Source organism: Mustela lutreola, chromosome 5 (assembly GCF_030435805.1).
Source record: "Mustela lutreola isolate mMusLut2 chromosome 5, mMusLut2.pri, whole genome shotgun sequence".
Lineage (NCBI taxonomy): Eukaryota > Metazoa > Chordata > Mammalia > Carnivora > Mustelidae > Mustela > Mustela lutreola.
This window is the reverse complement of record NC_081294.1, coordinates 86,709,511-86,734,657: the sequence shown is the minus strand read 5'-3', so window position 1 is coordinate 86,734,657 and position 25,147 is coordinate 86,709,511. Positions and strand designations below refer to the sequence as shown.

General features: G+C 37.5%; 1 long non-coding RNA gene across 1 annotated transcript; it reads right to left on the bottom strand.

The window, feature by feature from the left end:
• Nucleotides 1-1,529: 1,529 nt before the first annotated feature.
• LOC131832251 (uncharacterized) lies at nucleotides 1,530-10,727 on the bottom strand. The gene is made up of 3 exons (XR_009353964.1): nucleotides 10,552-10,727; nucleotides 3,828-3,887; nucleotides 1,530-1,721 (listed from the first exon to the last, which is right to left on the bottom strand). It is a non-coding gene; the product is annotated as an uncharacterized LOC131832251 (long non-coding RNA).
• Between the last annotated feature and the right edge of the window lie 14,420 nt (nucleotides 10,728-25,147).

Here is a 25,147-nt window from a genome sequence, read left to right as displayed (position 1 = left end):
TAGCACCAACAAAAATCTTACCAGAATCAACAGAATGAGCATTTCTACTTCTGAGTAGTAAGAATGAGGGTTTTTCTTTTTTTTAAGATTTTATTTATTTATTTAATGGACAGAGATCACAAGTAGGCAGAGATGCAGGCAGAAAGATTGAGGAGGAAGCAGGCTCCCCGCTGAGCAGAGAGCCCGATCTGGGGCTTGATCCCAGGACTCTGTGATCATGACCCGAGCCAAAGGCAGAGGCTTTAACCCACTGAGCCACCCAGGTGCCCAAAGAATGAAGGTTTTAAAAATACAACATAACAAAAAAAAATTCACATAAAAAATGAGAAGTTAAAGTATAAACATGAATTCTTGGATCCATGCAATGAGATGTTTATTCAAAATCTGGGGGCCCAGTTTTGGAATGTGAGCTACTAGCTCCTCTCTTGAAACTTCATTGTAAATATGGGATTGGAGCATGGCTGTATGTGCTGAAAGAGATCTAAAAATATTTTAAAAAAGAATTCTTGCCAACGAAGCCACAGGACAGGTGGGGGACCCCCAGTGGTATGTGGCACAACAATGTCCTCATTGGAAATACCTAACTCATAGATGCTAGCAATATCTGCCCTAGTTCCCTTTTGCCTGAGGCTATCTCGAATGCCAGATACCAGGACTCTCTTCCTGGGGCTATGTTCCTGGGGCTCCTGGCATTTCCACTGCCTACCAGCTGTGGTAATTGGGTGATTGGGTGATGGGGTACTGGTTCCAAATCAACAAGGTCAGGTATGTCATTGAGATTTCTGGGTTCTTCCCATCTCATCTTCCTAAACTTCTTCTGCAACTACCCCTCTCCACAGTCACGGTTGCTATCATCTACCATATGACATACAAAGAGAGTAGAACAATTTTTTAAATGAAAATGACATTTCAGCACATAACATTTGATCCTCGGTCAAGAGTCTCCATTCTGGTAGGCCTTCTGCTCAGCAACCACACTCCAGAATTGTATAGGTATTTTCTTTTTTCTTTTTTTTTTTTTTTAATTTTTTCAATTTATTTATTTTCAGAAAAACAGTATTCATTATTTTTTCACCACACCCAGTGCTCCATGCAATCCGTGCCCTCTATAATACCCACCACCTGTACCCCAACCTCCCACACCCCCGCCACTTCAATCCCCTCAGATTGTTTTTCAGAGTCCACAGTCTCTCATGATTCACCTCCCCTTCCAATTTACCCCAACTCCCTTCTCCTCTCTAACACCCCTTGTCCTCCATGCTATTTGTTATGCTCCACAAATAAGTGAAACCATATGATAATTGACTCTCTCTGCTTGACTTATTTCACTCAGCATAATCTCTTCCAGTCCCGTCCATGTTGTTACAAAAGTTGTGTATTCATCCTTTCTGATGGAGGCATAATATTCCATAGTGTATATGGACCACATCTTCCTTATCCATTCGTCCGTTGAAGGGCATCTTGGTTCTTTCCACAGTCTGGCGACTGTGGCCATTGCTGCTATAAACATTGGGATACAGATGGCCCTTCTTTGCACGACATCTGTATCTTTGGGGTAAATACCCAGGAGTGCAATGGCAGGGTCATAGGGAAGTTCTATTTTTAATTTCTTGAGGAATCTCCACACTGTTCTCCAAAGAGGCTGAACCAACTTGCATTCCCACCAACAGTGTAAGAGGGTTCCCTTTTCTCCACATCCTCTCCAACACATGTTGTTTCTCCTAAAGAACGCAGTTCACACATGATGAGTTTTTATGTGAGCTATAGTGTACTCCACTAGTTTTCAAATTGTAACCCACTATTGGGGTCTCTGAGACTTCTTCAGGGGGTCAGCAAGTTCAAAACAATGTTTATAACAGCAAGAGCTTACTTTTTATCTGAGTTGACGATTGCACAGATGGCACAAAAACAATAGTTGGTAAAGCTGCTAGTCACTCAACAGAAATAGAGGCAGCAGCACCAAATTGGACTAGTTGTAATTATATTTATTTTTTATCACCACACTGTTGACATAATTTTTAAAATATTTTTATGATGAAATGGAAGTTTTCTTCATGAAGTACTTCTGTTGTAAATTGAAGTATGTCATATTGAAAAAAAGAAATTATACAATTTTTTGAATTTGGAACACCATCTTTAGTTGAAGGAATGGCAAACCATGGATATTTAAATTTGGGTATTTGGCACACATTTTCTTTAAAATGAACAAAGATAGACTGCCACTTTCAGAAGAACAACTGGCAGTATTTTTCCCGGTGTTAAAACCCGAGATTTCCAACAAGAAAGAAATCCTGAAAACTTGTGTCTGTCACTGTGAGCTTGATAGCTGCACAATGTTTAAAGATTTTTTAATGAGATCAGTGTTACATTAATGAATATTACATGCCAGTGTGATTATAATCAATAAATGACAACATCTGCTTTTGTGTGAAGAATTGTGTCAACATTTAGAAGATTTTTGTAACTCCAGTGAACTAACACTTTCCAAATGACAATGCATAGTTTTACATTATAACATGGGTAAAAGACCCATTAAAATGCATAAGACTAATGGATTTTAGTATAACTGTATGAAAATTTTTTTTTAAGATTTATTTATTTGAGAGAGAAAGAGAGGGAGGGAAAGAGTGTTTTCTTGTTGGGGGAAAGGGAGAAAGAATCCCGAGCAGACTCTGCGCTGACCATGGAGCCCATTGTGGGGCTTGATTTCATGACCCAGAGATCACTATCTGAGCCAAAACCAAGAGTAAGATGCTTAACCAATTATACTATCCAGACACTCCAACAGCATGAAACATTTGTTGATGGGGTTTTGTTTTAGATTCTACATGGCAACTGATTTTTTAAAATTATATATTTATTTTTTTAAGAAAGATTTTATTTTTTCATTTCTTAGAGAGAGAGTGAGAGAGAGAGAGTGAGAGAGCATGTACACACACACACACAAGATGTGGGGGAGAGGCAAGCAGAGGGAAAGCAGGCTCCCCTGTGAGCAAGAAGCCTGATGTGGGACTCAGTCCCAGAACCCTGGGATCATGACCTGAGCTGAAGGCAAATGCTTAATGACTGAGCCACCCAGGTGCCCCAGAGTGTGTATCTTTTTCATATATTTTAACAAAACAATGTATCAGAACAGATTGAATATAAAAGAACTCAGTTGTTTATTAAGTCAGACATTAAAATGATGGACAAACATTTAAACATTGCCACTCTTCTCACTAATTTTTGTTTGTTTTGAAAAATGTACTGTTAGTTAAAATATATTAACTTACAATGGATTTTTTTAGGAGTGAATGAATAAATATTTTAAAATTTTCTCTCTCTCTCTTTTTTATTTTTAGTTTCCAATACAGTAAATATTGGTCTATATAACCTGTATAAAAACAAGTTATTTGAGGACCTCATTAGTTTTTTAGCAGTGTGAAAAGTTCCCAAGCCTGAAATATTTCACAAGGACTGGTCTGTTAGATAGAATAATTGGTTGAACTCTATAGGGCAGTCCTTAAGTTTGGAAATATGGCAAGTATATATAATAGATAATTTTTGTATTATGATATATCATGTTATTTCTCTTTTTGTATTGTTTCTCTTCAGCAGTACATAGTCCAGTGCTCTGGGCAAAACCGCAAGGAACATGTGCATTAACCAGGTATTTAGGTAAATCTCTGCACGTACATCTCAGATGAGTGGCCTCAAGTGATTTGTGACTCTGCTTTTAACTAAGTAAACCTATGCCTTTAGCATAATGGGAAAGAAGTAATCAAGGGAATTTAATCTCTGTGTGTGTGTGTGTGTGTGTTTATGCATAAAGTATGTTTCATACTTACCGGCCAGCCTGTAGTTCTGACCCCATTCATGATGCAATCTTTAGCTTTGCCATTTTCTCCCTATGTTTGTGAGGTGAAAGAAGAGTTAAGAGAAATGTACTTTAGGTCCTTTATAATTAATCACTTTGATTGATGACCTAAGTGCTTTTCTTTTTTATTCTTTCCTAGTGTTTAATTTGCAATTGCTAGTTTTAAAAGGACCATCACTCGTTCTGTATCTTGAGGAGGCCTTGTGGTCTTTTGATTTCCTCTCTCAATTAAATATATCTTTATTGCCTTCAGGTTCTGAGGAAAATGTGCTATGCTCGTCTGGAAGGATAAGATGGCCATTTGGCCTCTGGGAAGCAAATTGCCCTTGAATTACATTTTATTGAGAAATGTTTTTTTGAAATAGTGAATTGTCGGTAAAAGTTGTGATTTAAGTCTACAAATGAGATTGAAATAGATTGGGCTTTCTGTTTTCAGACTTGATAGTGTCAGTATCCTTTGGCCCTTTCTTCCTCTGACTCACCCAGAGTGTGAGCTTTCTGACGCAGACACAGTAAATAGATGATTCTTGAATCTATGTGACTTCCTTTGGGGCTATTAATATTTTGTATGTATACAGATCTTTTCTCAACTTGCTGATGAAATATCAAGCCCAGAACCTAAGATCCTAGTTTTATGAAGGGAAATAAGTCATTTGGGAAGAAATTCAAGTTACTTTGGAAATGAAAATGTGCTGATATTTTCCCAAACCCAGCTTTTTATTTTTGGGCTTGCATTACGACTAGCCATCCTTCAAAAAGAAACCTCAGCAGGCCCCTAGATTTTACTTCTGTTGCTCACTACTCTAAGTGTGCAAACTGAACTGAGTGATTCAATAGAGGCATTAGTGATCTTCCACTTAGATATTGCAGCCTTTCTGCCAAATATAATGATTTTTTTTTCTTGGCAGTATTAGCCATAGACCCATAGGCTTCTATTGATTACTCCAAATGATATTGAATAAAGACTTAGAGGAGGATACTTGATATCAAGAAAAGGAGTTCCTTCCAATTTTTACTGTAGTTCTATTAAGCAGTTTGGAGCGGACTTACATGACAACATTCATTATGGGAAGTAGCACCAGCAATTAAAGTTTACAAGTGAGCATCATGGTTAGGAATAGTATTCCTGAGTTAGAAAGTGCCACTTACTTTGTGACTTTGGACCTGTTACTTAATTTTCTGAGTCTGTTTTCTTAACTGTGAGTTAGAGATTATAATATGTGTTTTACAGGGTTGTTAAAACGATTCAAGTAGATAATCCATGTAAACAAATCAAATAGAATAGGCCTTGGCACAAAATTAGGGCACTGTAAAAATGAGTGGGATCTCTCTCTCTCTTTCTATATATATATATAATTATTATTGTAACTATTACTTTGTTAGCAGATTCCAAAGAAAAATTAACCTGGTAAATGTGTCAAAATTTTCAGTTTGGACTAAAGACAATTCTTGCCTCTGAAATGATAGGCTGATGAAAGACAGTGAATGCTGCAAATACTGTAGCCTTACATTATTTAAAAACAAACTCAGTAGCTGGGGTCATTAGGCCTGAAGTCTGCTTATTCTTAATCAACTATACTTATTTAGAGAACCATACTATTTGATTTTAAGGAGGAATTTGATCATCTGTTGGTTAACTGGGGAATATAGAGGCTTTCTTTGTTTTTGGCACTGGGGTGGATCTTATTTGTGGCGATTCTGGAAACACTATATTTCCTGAAGCTTTAATTCATTTAACTAGATTGACACCTTGGGGTCCACCAGACGACCAGATTCTAAACCATTCTGGCAAGAAATTTTGTCCTAGAGGCTTTTTAAATTTTAGGCAATTAATTAGTCGTTTTATAGTAGGTAAAATTATTAGCTCCCAACCTAGAATTATACTGGAATTTACAAAGTAAAAAGAGACTATTTAAGGACTGTATAATTAAGTGAAGTAACTTGCCATCAGTGGAAATTTGTGCTGTAGAAATTCCTATTTCACAAGTTGGGGAAGAGAGATTAATATATCCTAAACTATGCATTTATTATATATTTCGATAGCTGAGTCAAAGTTTCTAATTTAGGATTTTTGAAAGAGATGTAGTCTTTCTGAAATATTTTCAGTGATGTTTAGGTTTTAATTGTTATTTTGCTTTATGGTAGCCTTTATCAAATAAAGTATAAGATGATGAATTTTACATTGAAATGTACTTAAGACTGGCTTTAGCCCTTTGTCATCAAGAAGTACATAATTAAGAAAAGTTCAGATGAAAGGAGGTAATATGTGACAAGTACTATCATTCATTAGATCCTTGTTATCAAAGTGTGTCTATGGCCTGGCAGCCTGGGCATCACCTGGGAACCAGTAAGGAAGGGAAACTCTCAGGCCTCTCTAGACCAGCTGAATCAGAATCTGCATTGTGGTAGGATCTCTAGGTAATTTGTATGCACTTTATATTTGAGAAATGCTGTTCTGTAGCCCAGAAACTGATCAAATAATTTGAGGGGTGGTCTTCAGCCTTCAGTACCTGTCCCAGAGTCTCATTGTTCTACTTTACAGTTGAGGGTCAGAATAATTTTATTAAAACTTCTCTTCAAAACCTACAATAAATTAACAAAAATTAAGCTGAGACATTTCGGGTGCACATAAAGTATAGAAACTAATGGACTATTTGTAAACCTACCACTGGGTTTAAAGAAATAGTAAATTTGGCATTTTGCCATATTTGATTCACCTTTTTCTCCCTCCTGAAGGAAAATTTTATGAAGATGTAAGATATATAACATAAAAATTAGCATTTTAACCATTTTTTGAGTGTAGAGTTCAGCGACATTAAGTACCTTCACATTATTGTACACACTATTCATCTCCAGAACTTTTTCATCATTCCAAACTGAGTTTGTCTATCCATTAAATAATAACTCCTAACTCCCCCTTCCCCTGGGCCTTGTTTACCAATATTCTACTCTCTTTATGATTTGGCTCTTCTAGGTAGTTTATATAAGTGGAATAATACAATATTTATTATTTTGTTTCTGGCTTATTTCATTTAGCATAATGTTTTCAAGAGTCATCCATATTGTAACATGCATCAGAATTTCATTCCTTTTTAAGGCTGAATATATTCCATTGCATTACATTTTGTTTATCCATTTGTTTGTCAACAGACATTGGGTTGTTTTGGTCTTTTAGCTATTGTGAATAATGCTATGAATGTTGATCTACAAATATCTATTTAAATCCCTCCTTTGAATATTTTTAAGTATATGCATACAAGTGGAATTGCTGGATCAGAATTTTTTTTGATGAATTTTTTCGGGAACCACCATATTGTCTTCTACAGCGGCTGTACCATTCAGTATTCCCAACAGCATTGCCCAGGGGTTCCAGTTTCTCCACATACTTACCAACACATATTTTTGTTTGTTTCTTTTATGTAATAATTATCCCAGTGGATGTTAGTGGTATCTTATTGTGGTTTTGATTTCCATTTCTTTAATGGTTAGCGATGTTAAACATTTTTTAATGTGATTGTTGCTCATTTGTATATCTTCTTTGGAAAATTATGTATTCAAGTCCTTTGCCCATTTTTAAGTTGGGTTGGTTTTTTGTTGAGTTGTAGGAATTCTTTATATATTTTGGATATTGATCCCTTACCAGATACATGATTTATAAATATTTTCTCCCATTCTGTGGGTTTCCTTTTCTTTCTGTCAGCAGTGTTGTTTGATACATAAATTTTTAAATTTTAAAGTCTAATTTATTTTTTATTCTGTTGCCTCTGTAATTAGAGTCATATTCAAGAAATCATTACCAAATCCAATGCTATAAAGCTTTTCCTTCTATTTTCTTCTGAGAGTTTTATGGTTTTAGTTTTTATGTTTATGTCTTTGATCTATTTTGAACTAATTTTAATATATGGTATAAGGTCTGAGTCCAGTATCATTCTTTTGCCTGTGAATGTCCAGTTTTCCCTGCAGCATTTTCTGAAGACTGTCTTTCCCCCTTTTGAATGGTGCTGACACTCTTGTCAAAAATCATTTGACCATATATGCAAAGGTTTGTTTCTGGGCTCCCTGTACTACTCTACTAGTCTATATGCTTATTGTTATGTGAGTACCATACTATTTTGATTATTGTAAGAAAAATGTAAATCTATCTAAAGGTTTAACGAATTACAGGTAGAGCAAAGCTCTCTTCTCCATCTCTTCTCTTTCCATCTGTAGACGCAACCATTTGTGAAGTTGATATGTGTAATTTCCATGAATGTTTTCATACATTTATTATATGTTTGTATGTACCCATTTATAGCTTCTTTTGTATGTTAAGTTTTTGCTTAAATACTGGTGCCATGGTTAGAATATATGTGTCCCTTCCCGCATTCATATGTTGAAATTCTAACCCCCTATTGATAATATTAGGAAGTGGGGCTTTTAGGGGGTAGTTAGGTCATGAGGGCGCTCATGAATGAGATTAAAAGACTCCAGAGACTCTTGTCCCTTCTACCTGTGAGAACATAGCAAGAAATTTGCAGTCTGTACCAGAAAGAGTTCCTTTACCAGAACCTGATCATGCTGACATCATGATGTTGGATTTTCCAGCTTTCATAACTGTGAGAAATTTCTGTTGTTTATAAGTTACCCAGTCTGTTATAGAAGTCCAAATGGACTTAGATAACTAGTATACTAAAGATAAACTTTTCCAGTTTGCTTTTCAACTTCACAATATATTTTGAGATTTATCCATCTTGATGTGTACATACAATTCATTCCTTTTATTTGTTGTATATAATTCTGCTTTATTTACATTAACTATAAATATCTAAATCATTTCTCCAATAAGGGTGGTTAAATTGTTTCTTACCTTTTGAAAAATGTCAAACAGCGTTGCCACAAACATTTTTGTACATCTCCCATGTGCAAGAATTTTTTACAGTAGAAAACGAGAAGTAGAATTTCTATTGTTAGAGAGTAGGTTGGGAAATGATAACTTTTAACAATGTAACCTAAACTTTTAGGACTAAAGTGGATATAAGTTGTAAGGGACTATTTTTTTTGAACTATCAGTAGTTAATTGGTTAGATTATATATGTCATTTCCAATAGATTTATTCTAAAGGATGCTGTATTTATTGTAAAAACATGAGGATGGATGAGTTTGACCATCTGGTGTCATCACTTGGTCACGTGGTTGAATCTTTTCGGAAGCAATTCTTCTAACAGATCACTGCCAGCCTTGTCCTTAAAACCTCCCAAATGATTTTGTCACTTGTTAGTCAGCTTGGGACTCTGATACTCAGAAGCTAAGCACATTGGTTTCAAGACACATGCAATTGTAAGTACAAATGTATCCTTAATTTTTAAATGTAGTTTTTTATTTTTTAAAAAAATAGTTTTGCATTTTTAATCAGGAATCTGCATTAGAACGGAGAGAGATAGGGTGTTAAAGAAGTAGATAACTCAGAGGCTGTTATTAACTGAAATCAGTTAACATTCTGACTTCTCCAAAAATGCATTTGGCAGAGGGAGTGCATGAAAAAGAAATCTTTAGCAAGTAAAATAGATATTTAAAAGTAAGTCATTTAGATTATTAGAATAAATTACTGCTGATCCCATCACTACTCAGGCTAACTAATGTCATCTTAGAAATAGGTAGACTTGTCCGTGATGCAACAAGCTATCACGAGATGTTTCCATTTGAACCAAAGAACCAGTATACTGGTAGGATCATTGCTTTGAGCCAGAAGGCCTGGGATTGAGTCTTGGTTCTGTCACTTACTATTGTGTTGGTCTCAGCTTGTCTGAATTCCCAATTTTCTCATCTCCAAAAGTTGATGATGAAACCATACTTACTTCAATGGCCTTTTTTTTTTTAAAGATTTTATTTAATCATTTTAGAGATCGAGAGTGAGCATGGGAGAGTACAAGTGGTAGGGGGAAAAGTGAGAGCAGAGGGAGAGGAACAAGTAGACTTCTTGCTTAACTACCTGAGACACCCAGGTGCCCCACTGCTAAGGACTTTTTTGAGGATTCTGTGAGATGGTGCATGTTATAGTTGTTGAGGAACTATAAAACCTGTAAATTGTTATAAATATTAATGGTTTCTCTTATAGTCATTGAATGCTCGGGTCCTGAGCAAGAGCAAGAGTGGCCCATCTGGTATATACTGATTGTGTTTTAATATTAGGTATGTAATGTTATATTTACTGTTTCTTCTTTGGTTCTCTGATTTTTGCCCATTTCAGTTTTGCTATGATGCAACTCATGGACCTAACTGAAGCAGATTAATAAAGGATTATATAGTACAGATTGAGGCCAGGCCCTTGAAAAAGCAGTCTGTCTGAGTGGTGGGGGTAATTATGTTTTTATTTTGGCTGAAGCCTAATCAGTTGTTTCAATAAGACATTCAAGACCTTTGAGATAAAGGCAGTTAAGCATCCCAAAATTTCAACCTGTGAACCGTGCTCATCTTTAACAAGTTACAGCAATTTGTGCTAGAATTTTTCTATTTGCCTAGATCTTGACAAATAAATATGAATTGTATTAATCATGGAAGATATTCATTAGATGTGATGAATGCAAACCTCTCTTAAAATGAATAATACATGCATTGTATGAAACATAACAAAAGATAAAACATTCTACTGAAATGTTTTGATACAGTTAGTTTGCAGAAATCAATTTTGCCAACCATCCTCCTCTACCCCTACTCACTAGCAAAATTGTTTGATTCAAAACAGGATTTCCGGGCACCTGGGTGGCTCAGTGGGTTAAGCCGCTGCCTTCGGCTCAGGTCATGATCTCAGGGTCCTGGGATCGAGCCCCGCATCAGGCTCTCTGCTCAGCAGGGAGCCTGCTTCCTCCTATCTCTCTCTCTCTGCCTGCCTCTCTGCCTACTTGTGATCTCTCTCTCTCTGTCAAATAAATAAATAAAAAATCTTAAAAAAACAAAAACAAAAACAGGATTTCCTGTATGCTACCAGAAGTATCCGTGATTTTTTTTTTTTTTTGATCAGTTTGTCTAAAGATCCCCATTTGTATCTTTCAGTCTCCTGCCCACAGTTTCCCCCAGATGTGGTATAGTGCAGTCTGTACCTTGCAGAAAGGCACCTGTCCAAAGGGAAGGAAGAGTGAGGGCTGAAATCCAGCCATGCACCTTCACATCAGTTTATGTGTGCTCAAAAGGGTTGCTTTTCCTAATCTGCATAAGATACAACAGGCTCTGTCATCTTCCTCAATGTCTTACTTCTCTCTGTTCTCCTTCCTACCCTATTTTCCATTCCTTGGTCTTTAAACTGCCCATCATCGTGTACTGGCCAGATCTCCTTCTAGTAACCTTCTCAGCCTCTGTGCCTCTCCAGCTGTCCCACAGGCCATTTTAAAGCGCTCTCACTGTCTTGTTCCCAAAAACCTCTTCTAACTCAAATATGTTTTATAAGATAGATTCAAGTGTATGGTTTTATAGTGTCATCCAAAGCACATGAGATAAATAAACTTCACTGGTTTGGTGCATTGATTTTTGTGACTATAAAAAGAATAAAAAGGATGAAAGCTAGGTTGAGTTGGAATGTAAAATTATAAAAAGCAAAACAGGAAACAAATGTTTGCTTGGCCAACCATTTCCTACTGAGGCTCTCTGTGTAATGCGGTCTATGAAGAGTTCACTGTTCAGCCTTAAACAGATTGAAATGATCCGTGGGGGGAAATCGCACCAAACCCAAGGGCTGTGTTGAAGTGATGTGTAGCGCCAGATCCCTGAGCTGCTGTAGAAAGGCGGGTTGTGAAGGCCTATGTGTCTGTGTTAAAGGGAAGTCTTTGAAAGCTATCTTTCTAACAGGATAAATGTGAAAGCCACTGGGGAGGCGGGGCGGGGAGCAGCACAAAACGGCCACTTGAGCATTGCTTCCTGCCCATGGAGCTCTAGCTCCTTACTGACAGTTATTCTTAGGGCTTCTTTGGCTTCAAAGGTTTCCTCTTTCTATTTTTGGTAGCAGAATATGGATTTAGATCTGCATAGTCCCTCTCAACTGCTAATCCATGCCTAGAAGAGGGTAGGACTGCTGTGTTCTGTTAGCTATCAGTTCTCTTTTCAGCACCTCCAAATGATTTTTAATATTAAGGACACAGATTTATGGGAAGGAGTCATTGAGTTTTCAAACTGATTTGTAGTCCTCTAATTTGCACATTCCTTTCTCCAGCAGGGGCATCTCAGAGATCATCTCAAGTAATGGGGCCTGACTTCTGTGATGAGTGAAAGAATCCAGGTTGGTAAAACAGATGGTCATCAAATGACCAAAAAGTAAGCAAAGATGATTTGCATTGGAGTAACATGTAACAGATTAAGCACAATTCCATTTTGGAAGGAAAGAATTTATGTGTGTATAATCTAAGATTAGCTTAATATATATAAACTGCAACAAAAAGATACAGCTATGCTGGACTAGAATACTGAAGACCTTGGTCTCTGTAAAGGAAAACCATTACCTAGAGCAAGCATTTTTAATTTTACAGGTATTTAATTTCATGCCCTCTAATTCTTTTTCTTGAGTTCTTTCTGTTTTACCTGATCTCATGACTGTCTAACTTTGTTGGCCTACTAATAATAATTACCTTGCAAAAGTTATCTTCTGTATCGAGATACCATAACATTTTTAAAAAAGAAATGTTAAGTGCTCATGTCCTCCCATGAAAATATGGGGCTATCCCCTTTGTCTGAATGCAGAACTGGGGAACAGAAATGCCACCCATCAGACCAGCTGCCTCTGCCACGCCACGTGCTCTTAATTAGAGTCTCCCTTTGTGGCTTAAAAAAAAGTAACAGTCTTATACTTGAGAAGGATTTTTGAGGGAAGGTATAAACTGAAGGATCAAGGGGTCACCTCACATTTCTGAGGGTTATACACACATTTCTGTCCACCATTGCATCTGGTTTGAACTTCATCTCTAGAAACCATGAACCCACACTACAAATATTATATGTATACTATTTTCTATTTTTTTGCGAAGACCAAAATGAACAGAAGCATCTTGGGATTGGGGGAGGGATGGAACTTTGAGAATTAATTCTAGGCACTTTGCAGATGGATAATTGGCAAGAAAAAAGCCCAAATCTAGGGCATATATATTGGGTTTTCAGCAATGGGAAGGTGTCTTTAAATATGTTTTACATAATGGTTTTGAACAGCAGACAGCATTGTCTGGTAAGTGGAGGTTTTGACAATGAGCTAAAAAGCTATATAATAGAGTTAAAAAGAAAGCCTCCCTTAACTTTTACCCAGAGCATTTTTACCCTGCTGAATATTTTAGGGGTTATTTTAAATGTGTCCCAGTGTCAGACTTGTTCAGAAAGAGAGCATTATATTTCCCAAGAGAATGATGAGTTGCTTTTTTTTTTTTTAATGGAGCAAAATGCTAACTTTTAATAGACTAGATCTTCCCATATAGAATATATTCCCCCTCAGAATTCCTAGGCAAATATTCAAACTTGGGTTGGGAAAGGTTAAAAGGAACTGAAAAAATCTATAGTGGCTCTTTCTGAGATGCAGTCCCATACTTGGCAGGATGAGGTGTTCATAGCAGGTGCTGGATTTGCTATAAATGGACAATTTATAAACAGATCTGACAACTGGGAAAACAGAGCAGTGGGGAATGCTGGCATTCCAGGGGCCTGTGGTTGATTTCCTATCAGATGGTCCTCAGCATGGAATTATTGATAGCTGCTGCTCTGAAAGAAGGCCAGTTGGCTGACGCTTAAAAGGACTGTACCTCAATTCATGCCTGATCTGCTGCTAGATATTTTAAACAGATCAGTGCAAATTAGCTTCTTCAGGTTGGTACTTCCTTAATTAGCAGTTTAATTGCAAAGTCTTCTTCTCAACCTTGATTGAACCCAACTCTCTTACTTGTCTGAAATGCGGAGGACAGAAACCTGAGAGAAGTATAACCAAAACAAAAGAGGAGCCTGAGGGCAGTGGGGGCGGGGGGGGGGGGCGGGATTCAGAGTAGCCTATAGTGCCTGAGACCAACACAGAACCTAGCTAAACCAAAACTATGTGCAACTGAGACTAGCATTTTTGGCTGTGTATCCTGGGGGAGAAAGAAACAGGACCTTTGTGTGCTAAGCCCTGGGGGAGAATCCAAAATGTGCAGCAAATGAATCTCATTTTTCTTTTGCTTTTTTTGTCAAGGGCTGCCAGTACACTGGGATATTCCTAAGACCCCTAGGTGAGGTCTACTTTCAGAATATTCTCCTGGAGCATTCTAATGATCACATCTACAATTTTCATTGTTTTTATTTATTTTTTTTAGATAGGCTTTTCCCCCCGCATAGAAAGTTTAGTGGTTCCAGTATGGATGGTATTGGATAGCATTCCTCCATATTTGTCTGCAGCCTTGCATTGGCACAGTTCTATTTAAAGCTAGTGGAATGGCCATACCTGTTTATTCTAGCTATATGAATAGTTTTTCCAGGAGACATTTGTTTGGCTGGGTCTCTGCTTTTCTCCTGACCACACCCTATTGTTTTTCTCTTCAGAGGAACAGACTGAGGGCCTGATCCTGAAAGGAATTTTGACTTCAATTCCTTAAGAAGACTGAAAATTGGGCAGGGTATGGAAGTGGATGCACACCCTAGCACAAGGGTTGGCTGGGAATGAGGACTCTTAAAGTATAAAGCATAGGGCTTTGAGCAAATCCAGAACAGGGATGGTTTGTTGCCACGTAATGGCTAACATAGCAGGAGTAGAAAGGGTTCTCAGGCATTGAGACAACTGACACTTTTGTTAGTTGTGGGAAGTCTTGTCTGTGAGTGGAAGCTCCTGAGAATCTTGCCCATGGGAATCTCTGTTTCAGCTGAGTGAGTTTTCTGGTAAACGTGTGATGAATCTTACTGCAGCATCTTTCATTTGCATAGAACCGTATTCAGCATAGGAGGTACAAGAAAATATAGGTACAATACTGCCAGCCAGGAGTTTATGATGTAGTTAGAAAGATATACTATTCTTATGAAAAGATGACGGGGGGGAGGGGAGCAGCAGAACAAGTAAAATTTGGGAAAAGGGAAAGCTCTAGAAGTACCCAGGAAGGTGTGGTGGCTGGAGGATGAGGGAGTCGTTGATGAGGATTATTGGGCTGAAGCTGGGCCTTGAGAAGAGTGGGAGAAATTCAGTAATGGAAATGTGCAAGGGAGACTGTTCCAGGTGGGGAAATGTCATGCTGATAGCCCTGATGAAGAGGTGACCCCTGAGTTTGGGAGGACAGAAAACAAAATGTCCTGGCAGATAAGGCTGAGGAATTATACAGATCTAGAGGTCACACAGAGTTTGGAGTTCATCCTGGTAGACTTTTCTGATCAAGAAAGGGAGATGAGAAAAGCAGGATGTCAGGAAACTGAAGATAGAAGAGGAAAGTGGCAGTCAGTGCAGGAGGACCTCACCGGGTCCAATCTCCCATTGACCAAGTTTTAGGTCTGTGGAATTTAGCGAACTGTGTAGTGGGTTCTAGTAAGCCACTCTATGTAAACAGAGCCCTCTTCTTTGGTGTCTTTCCTCTTCCCTTATAGTCCCTGCCCACCATCTGACTAAACTAGGGCCACACAAGCTTCTTCTTATGGAGTTTCCCCACAAACACAGAGCCAAAGTGAAACAAAGGCAGATTCATTTTTTTTTTTAAAGTTCACTGTTTTGACTCTTACGTGCTCACTCTTGGATTCCCATTAGTGTTTTACAGATTAATTTGAGGCCTTACTAGATATTTGGACAACTCCTTATTTTCATAACTCAGAAGGTCATCTCTGAGCTCTGGGAACATCTGCTCAACTTCATAATTAGGGCAGAACCACAGGCTTGGGTGTGGGATTGTGTTCTGTCTTGGTCAGGGAGGGCTCACCTACCAACACTCCTGGGAGAACATGATTGTGGACCCTCTTTCCTGACATTTTCTCCCCCATTTTTTAATGTCACATTGTGTGACCTGCAGACAGCTTGGGCATCACTAGGAAGCTCCACCTCAGACCTACAGAATCAAGATCTGCTTATTTTATAAGATCCTGTGGGATCCATTAGAGTTTGAGAAGAACTGCTTTTAACCTAGCTATTCAGAAGGATCACCTATGAGTTTTTAAAACATTGTGGCATATTGTCTATCCCAGATAAATTAAGTCAGAATATCTAGGGGTGGAGCCCTGACACTGCCGTTTTTTAAAAAAACGTTTCCAGATGATTCTATGTGCTACCTGAGTTGAAAACCACTGGCCTATGGTCTGTGTTAGCCACTCTGTTTCCAAGGGACCAAATTCTCCTCATGTTGTAAAACAGAACATGACTAACCTTTTAACCACAGATTTAGACAGAGTAAAAATAATGTTAATTAAGCATTTATCCAGAAGCTGGTTAGGAAACTCCTGGCCAGGAGCAGATGCAACCACTGGATTCACTTATAGTATCAAGATGATAGCTTGTTAAGATTCTTAGTCTTGGGGTGCCTGGGTGGCTCTGTGGGTTAAAGCCTCTGCCTTTGGCTCAGGTCATGATCCCAGGGTCCTGGGATTGAGCCCCGCGTCAGGCTCTCTGCTCGGCAAGGAGCCTGCTTCCCCTTCCTCTCTCTCTCTGCCTGCCTCTCTGCCTACTTGTGATCTCTGTCGAATAAAAAAAAAAAAAAAAAGATTCCTGGTCTTAATTATTCTCTTCTGGCTTTGGAGGGTGGCTCCACGGAGAACCTGGAAGACAGTTGCCCTTGCCTCTAATCATCTCGATATCTAAGGAGATGTACCCAGGCCTGTGCTCTGAGGAGTCATGTTCTTTGTCTATTGTAGCAGAAATGTACTGGGGAATTCAGAGTATTGGTTTCCACACAAATGCTCACTTTTAGGAAACATGAAAGGTTTAAAAGCAGTTATCCACCTATCCTTAGGCTAGGGTAGATGTCAGATTTTAAGAACGATATTATAGTTATTTCAATACATTTTTTCCCATTACTGCCTTTCATTTACAGATTTCCCTCAGTTCCCCTCAGCTCTGTTACAATATCAGGAAACTTCTACCAACACATTCCAGTTCTGAGGCAGTCTTGGTCAAGGCTTTGAAGGTATTAACCACTGTGATTCTTCTTGCCTTACTCTGACTTTCCGTGCCCTCACTATGGCCATGAGCGTAGGCATTGTTACATGAGCTTTGGCCTTCTCATTCCTTTCTTTTTGTCTTTTGAGAATTAGGGTTGAAGTGTAGCCTGCTTACTTAGCTGCAGTCTACACATCCTCAACTCTTTTTTGTTTTTTTTAAAGATTTTATTTATTTATTTGACAGAGAGAAATCACAAGTAGACGGAGAGGCAGGCAGAGAGAGAGACAGAGAGGGAAGCAGGCTCCCCGCTGAGCAGAGAGCCTGATGCGGGACTTGATCCCAGGACCCTGAGATCATGACCTGAGCTGAAGGCAAAGGCTTAAACCACTGAGCCACCCAGGCACCCCCATCCTCAATTCTTTATAGAGACTTTTTTCTTGGGCAAGGTTCCACACTGAGCTAAGATATCCTAGAATCCTGTGTTGAGACTTGTCTGTCTGGGGTCTCCGAGTGTTGCATCCACTCAGCATCTCTGCTGCTCTGCACTGAGCTTAAATTACCTTGCCCCTTTGCACACTGTGGTTTGGACTGTTGGCCACTCCCCTTAAGGGCTCACATCTTACATGGTCTTGTTCTCTTAACTTTGGCTCCCTCATTTCTTGGTTTTCTTTCTTTTACCTTTAGCTTGGAATTAGGGTCTCATCACAGACCTCACTCAAGATACTGTAGTAGCAGTACCTGTTCAAATGTGACCACGGAGAGGAATAATGTCACCAGGACCATGACCATTCTCAGTAACAATGGTAACATTATTTTTTGCTCATGAAGATATGGATTTGGAGATGAACTAGACAGTGGTTTTGAGAAGACCCAACTGTCTCACTCCTAGCTTCAAACATCTAAGACTTATTCAGTTCTACATTGTAACATTGCAAGTCAAGATGACCTTGGGAAAAAACTGAATAAATAAACTGATATTAACACTGATGCTAACCTGAAGTGACATTTATGTTTGGCTTTGTGGTTGGTTCATGGATTTGTATGTGTACTATATATATAAATATAAATAAATAAATAAATAAATATATATATATATGTGTGTGTGTGTGTGTGTGTGTGTGTGTGTGTGTATACACATAAATACACACGTACTGAAATTATATTTATTTACTGAAAACATAACAAGAGTGTTTGTGAAGTGGGCACCAAGTCCAAAATTTAAGTTCTGTTTTACTGAAGTTAAAAAAGATAATTTGCTAATTGCCTTGTGAAGTTCCTAGGCTGCCAGTCCTTGCGGCTCCTTTGGGGACAGCAGAATACTTACTCCTCTCTGGAAGAAAATTCAGGAGGGAGATCAGAGGCTTTTAGACATTGTTTCTGTCTATAAATGAATTTATAATTTGCTCCTTCCTGTGCCCAAGTTGCTCCTAGGCACTCTTGCTCTGGTGCTTGAAGTTGGTATGCCTTCTGTCCAGACAAGTAGCTTTTTGGGCTATTAATTATGTAATTAAAAGTCTAAACCTTTTCATTTTAAATGATAATAAAATGTTTGAAGGTATGTTTCTTGTAAACCTATTTTATTTTTGTCTTTTCATTTTATTGCTTTTTATTGAGGGCTGCTAACTAACCAAGCCAAGCTAATTAGTGCCCTGTTGTTTTTGGAAGACTAGGTGACACCAAAGCCATTAATGGCTCAATAAATTGGGGCTACAGAAAAGCCTGACTGCTTTCTTCTTGTTCTTCTCTTGTTAGTCACATTGTTCTGCTTTGGCCAAATCTGAGAGGATATGCACTGTGAAGCTGGCTCTTGAGGGGCTGAAAGCACTGGTTGATTAAAAAAAAATAAAATAAAAAAAATCTGCGTGAACAGAGTCTCCAGAGACCAGGGGAATGAGAGGGTCAGAGGGACCACCAGAAGGGGAAAAAAGGGGGAAGGATTCCAAACTGAAATTTTTACTCAATTTATTGGGTAAAATGTCCAGCTTCTGATTCCATGGCTTACTCTAGAGTTGAATCAATATTAAGTAGACTCTTCAGGTGAATTAAAATCCATTGATCACGTGAATTACAATGAATCCCTAGGCAGTTCTAAGGTGTTTATGGAAGAGGTAGATGTTAAAGGGTCAGAGTCAGAGGCCAAGTCCCTTTTTTTCCTATCTTATCATTAAATTTACCCATTCATAAAATGGAAACAAATCTAGCAAAATCTTTTATCCTGGAATCTTGGTTTTACTACAGTTTATAAATTAAAGACTGATATTCTTTTTTTTTTTGAGGAATACTACAGTGACTATCACATAATGATATTTAATAAATTATAGAATGAATGAATTGTTGCATTCTTGATAAAACTCCATTTGTCTTAAAATTATGTTGGATATACCTTTATTTTATTTTTAAATTTATTTATTTATTATTATTTTTTAAGATTTTATTTATTTGACAGACAGATCACACTAGGCAGAAAGGCAGGCAGGGGAAGGGGAAGCAGGCTCCCTGCTGAGCAGAGAGCCCTATGTGGGGCTCGATCCCAGGGTCCTGGGATCAGGACCTGAGCAGAAGGCAGAAGCTTACCCCACTGAGCCACCCAGGCGCCCCTTTATATTTCTTTTTAAGATAAGCTATATTTTTCTTTTACAAAGGTAATTTGGTAAATATAGAAACATGAGAAGAAAAAAAGTCATTACTGGTCTCAAATACCCACTCTGTTAATATTTTTTGTATTTTCTTGTAGACTTTTCTATCAAGAATTTAAAAAACATTATTTTTTTGGCACGGAGGGGCTTAGGCATGCAGAATTTGGATATAACATACACAGTTATTTTAAAATTATAATTCAATTAAAATTAATTTTGATTAATTAATTAATCATTTGGAATTACTGGGGATTCTTTAGTACATTGTAAATATTTGTTCTAAGAATTTAGAATAATAGAATTAGGCCTTAAGTAGAGAGAATACTTGTTGCTGATGAAACAAGATGTAGAAAAGTTCAGTAACGAGTTAGCTAGGCATAGAGCCTCCTCTAGGATCCCCAGCCCATGTGTCATCTTTTGTTCAAATAAATATCCTTAGAGTGTAACTACCACAAGGGGAGAGGAGGCAACCAGAGAAGATTAAAGACTGCCTGGAATTCTTGCAAAGTATATTAGTGAAGTAAGCTGATTCCTTAGAGAAAATGAAGTAACCTCAAGTAACAGCAAAATGGTTCAAAGTGTGTGCTTGAGAGTTATAGGTCTAGGTCCAAATTCTGGGTCTACTAGTTACTAGCTCTGTGGCCTGGGGCAGGTTTCTTTGATAACTTTTTACTCACCACATATTTATTGAGTACCAACTATGTGCCAGGTACTCTCTGTGCTGGGGATATAGCTGTGAACAAAGCAAAGCCTATTTTCCATGAAGCTCATATTGCTAGAAGGGAACATAGTGAAAATATAAATGTGTCAGATAGAAATAAGTGACAGGGGGAAAAATAAAGCAGAATAAGAGGGAGAAGGAGTGTCAGAGAGATTGTTGTCTTACGAGGGGAACACCTCACAGATAAGATGACATTTGAGTGGATATCCAAAGGAAGTCCTTGGTCTTCCCAGCCACAGTTTTCTTGTCTCTAAATGGGATAATGATAGTATCTGATTCTCAGATTGTAGCACTGGGAATTCAGTCAGAGAATGCATTAAAGCAAAATGCCCCTCTGATGATAGCTGAAGTTATAATTTCCTTCCTTCTGTGTCAAATGGAAAAACTAGGTAGAACTGTAAGGACCTTGGTAGTAGTAACACTCTTGTGATGAGTAGTCTGACTTGCATGATGATACATGCTTTTGATGGAATCTTGGACCTGATTCTTACTCCCTGTTGATACTTAGCCATATCTGCCCAAACTACTAACCCGTTTCACATCAGATGGAGATCTTATGCATAGCTGAGAACAACTAAGCCATACTGAAAGAATGAGAACTCAAGGTTGAATTCCCTACACAATATGACTTTTCATTGTAGCCTTTGAGCCAGGATGCTATCTAGTGGGTAAAAGTAAATGAGATACTTCTGTTCAAATTCATAAGAATGTTTCTGTGGATGTAAGACTTGCCCTTGCTTGAAGGGATAATATTAAAACTCATTAAAGTTTGAGTACAATGGTGCTTATTATGGAGAAACTGAAAAAAGCGCTAAGAGCTTTGCCTGGTTGGCATTTCTAAAGTTAATGTGACTTACTTGAAAAACAGAGCTTTTCAATTTCCATGGTCCCATGAGGTACTTCTGTCTTTGTGTTCATTGCCCAAGGTCTGAGAAATGACTTTAGCTACATTTGTAAATTGTATAAAGTGCTTAAATCTGTATGAAAATGGTGATGTAGCAGGAAATATTTTTTTTAAGTGATGGGAAGTTGTTTTCTAAAACAAGCATTTGGAGAATTTCTCCCATGATTTCTGAGCAAATTTCTTTCTTTTGATAAGAAATGTTTTCTCCTGTCATGTAGGGATTTCACTAAGAAACATGGGTCTAGACCTCACTGAACAGCACTGATGTCCATGAATGTTTTGACTTGCCCATTGACTTGATAGCTCTGTTTTGTTTTGTTTTTAAACCTGGTTTAATTCAAAGTTCAGAGCAGGTCTCTGTGAGGCTTTGTCAAGTAGTCTAGACTCTTGCATGCTCCTGAGGGGTCTTGATACTCTGGAGAGGAGTCTGCAGATCATTGCAAGAGTCCAATTTTACCTGACTGTTTTAGCTTGGCATTGTAGAACTTATTTCTGGCTACTTCCAGATCTATAAATGGATTTGTATTTATTGAATAATTTGACCTTCTCACTTTAAAGGCATTTCCCATTTTAAAGGTACGTGTTGGCTAGTGTTCCTTTTTCATTCCTTACAAAGGTGCATTCATGGTGGTCTGAAAAAAATTACTAGAATGAGGGAGGCTGAACCATTTGTCAGCAGTGTGTATATATAGGTTTATGCACTTCTCTTTCACAGTTGATGTCTGATTGTTTCTGTGCATTTCTCCTATTGTATTTTCTTGGGCCTCTTCACCATGAGCCCTCCTGGAGTACCACAGGGTCTTTAGTAGCTATAAATGATTTGAATGTAAAGGTCCTTCAGTCTGTATTTGTAAGAATTTCTCCCAGAAGGAGGGCTAAGTTTCAATAGCCTTACTATTGGGCTACCTCCCCTCCTTTTTTTTTTTTTTTAAACAAAAACTTCAAGAATTAAGGGAAAAACAAGATAAGTGCTGTTTTCAGTGGTAAGAGAAATACTCAGCATGCCTAACCTTCATCAGGGAGCAAGAATCTCCAAAGACAAGAAATAATATGTGAGAAAGACACAATAGAGATGTGTAAAGATGTGTAAATTTTTTTTTTTTGGTTGTTTGATCTTAACATTTTGCCCATTTTATTGGTCCATGTGCAAATAAAGACTGTTTTCACAGTGAGAGACTCTGATATATTGCCTTTCTTACATTAATTTTTGTGGCAATGCCAGATTCATATGACACTTGCTTACTTAATGCACACCTCTTTGTGATCTACTAGCCTTAGTCACGGACTTGATACATCCAGGACTTACTGATTCATAGTAAATGCCAAATTGCTTTTCCATCCTCAGCAGCATAGCCATAAATTACTTAAAAGAGGCATATGGCTAAGGATAGAAGTCCCCAGTTATGTGATTGTGAGGCCCATTATGCTTCAACAATTTTCATTAACATATGTCTTTTTAGTATCTGTGAATTGAGAAATTACAAAATGTAAACAAAAAAAGCTTTTGCGAGTTCAGGTACATGGTATCTGTTTGAATGTATTTATATATAACTGTTCATTAATTTTTAGTTATATAATTAATATGCCTCTACATTTTTGTTGAGTAAATTAGATACACCCATAAAACTTTACCTTCTTTCTCACTTCTTACCTGTGCCCCATTTCTTGTCTTCTCCCTGGAGGAAACTGCTTGTAGCACTATAGTTCATATCCATCCATCTTTTCTCTGCTACCTTATTAATATATAAAAATATGTATATATTTGGTGCTGTTTTATATGTATGGTACATTTGTTCTCTGAAACATCCTTTGTATGTATGGGTCTCCTTAGGATTGTGTAGTCAACTATTCTTTGGGATAGGTACCAAGAAGAAGACTTGCAGGGAGTTTTCCTTTTAAATGAACTCATATTTATTAATCACAAAAATCTAGATATATTTGAAGTGTAGTAGAAAATATACATTAAGGCATTATTTATTCAGTGTCTAGAGTCAAAAGACTCAAAGTATCCCCTGAGGAATCTCTAGCAGAGTGGAAAGAAGGAAGGTCTAGATGTTGTAGGCCTTGTTTCATCATGCACTGTCTCTGTGACTTAACAGGTCTGAGTGTCTTTCTGTTCCCTCACCTATAAAATTGTGAGGGTGAATTCTGTGTACCTCACTGGCATGATGAAGAAATGAGAAAATTACATTAAAGTTCTTTAGATTTTTGGTGCACTTGAATAGTACAGTCGGTTAAGCATCTGACTCTTGGTTTTGGCTCAGGTCATGATCTCAGGGTTGTGAGGTCAAACCCCATGTTGGGTTCAATGCTCAGTGTGGAGTCTGCGTAAGGTTCTCTCTCTCTTTCCCTTTCCCCCTCCCGTCTGCATGCATGCTTTCTCTCTCTCTCAAATAAATAAATATAGAGTTAAAAAAAAAAAAGTTCTTTGAATTTTTGGTTCCAGCATCATGACAGTCTATTGTAGAAGACCTGTGCACAATAAACACATAGAAATAATTAATTTTTTAAAAACTTATAAAATATTAAAAATAGAAAGTAGTGCTCAAAAGAAGAAAGTGAAATCTCTACCAGAAGCAAAGAGGAAACACAAACCAGAGTGGTAAGCTAATGAGCAGATGTCACCATGGCTCAGAAGAGAATTAAACATTAATATATGACCCAAATGTTTAGATAGATGGTGGGGTTTTAATGTCCAAAGATCTGTCCTTGGGTTACTGAAGGTTCCTGAGATCCTACTATGAGGCTAAGCTCATGCCTGCTCTTTCAATAAAAGGTACACTTTAAAAACTCTCCACTGGTCCAGCAAAGCTCTGAGACAGCTCCTGAGTATCCTGGGTTCTGGTAGAAAAAATAATATCCACATGAGTGTGCTGCACTTGGGTATAGAACCCAAATTTAACCTACCTGCATCTTGGGAAATCCCAAACTGAAAAATTAGTATAAAAACTGACTGTGGAGTAATGAAACCCCTGAGTCTTCCTTTGTAGGAAAACTCAAAATCATTCTCAAAGTATTTTCTGCACTTCACAGCATACAAAATTCACACACACACACACATACACACACACCATGTGCCATAGAATGAAATGATAGGGGAACTAAAATTTGGAAAGTTTATATCCCAGGAACTTAATAAAGCGATATGAAATTTAGGATATTATAAAATTAGTATGTTTAAAATAGAAAGAAATGGGAGGTGGGGTATAGGCAACATGGGTGAAGGGTGGTGGGAAATACAGACTTCTGGTTATGGAATGAATAAGTCATGGGGATAAAAGGTACAGCACAGGGAATATATTCAGTGGTATTGTAATACTACTCTATGGTAATAGAGGTGGCTGTACTTTGGTGAGTATAGCTTATTGCAGACTTGTCAAATCACTATTTTGTACACCTGCAACTAATGTAACATGTGTTTCAACTATATTTCAATAAAAAAGTTATGAGAAAAAAAGGTGTGCATGGGAGATAAAATTATGAAAAATAAAATTAGGGGAAAATTAAATAATGAAATGAATACTAAAACAGAGCTTATTCATTTGAAAAATATCACATAAAGCTTTAGAAAGAAAAACTATAGCTACTGAAATTGTGCTTTGTAAATAACACACACAATGAAAGGTAGGGCTTATTAAGATATAATTATTAGTGATTAAAGAGTAAAACTAAAGCAGTGGTCCATATTAGGCTATTACTAAAGTGCTATAAATACTTGTAATGATTTCCTTTTCATCTAATTATTTATGTATTTTTTTATTGAAGTATAGTTGACATACAATGGTATATTAATTTCAGGTGTACAACATAGTGATTAAACAATTATATATATTACAAAATGCTCACCACAATAAGTGTAGTTACCATCTGGCACAATACGAAGTTATTACAATATTATTGACTATATTCCCTAGGCTGTACTTTTCATCTCCATTACTTACTTATTTTATAACTAGAAGTCTGTTCCTCTTAATCCCCTTCACCTATTTCG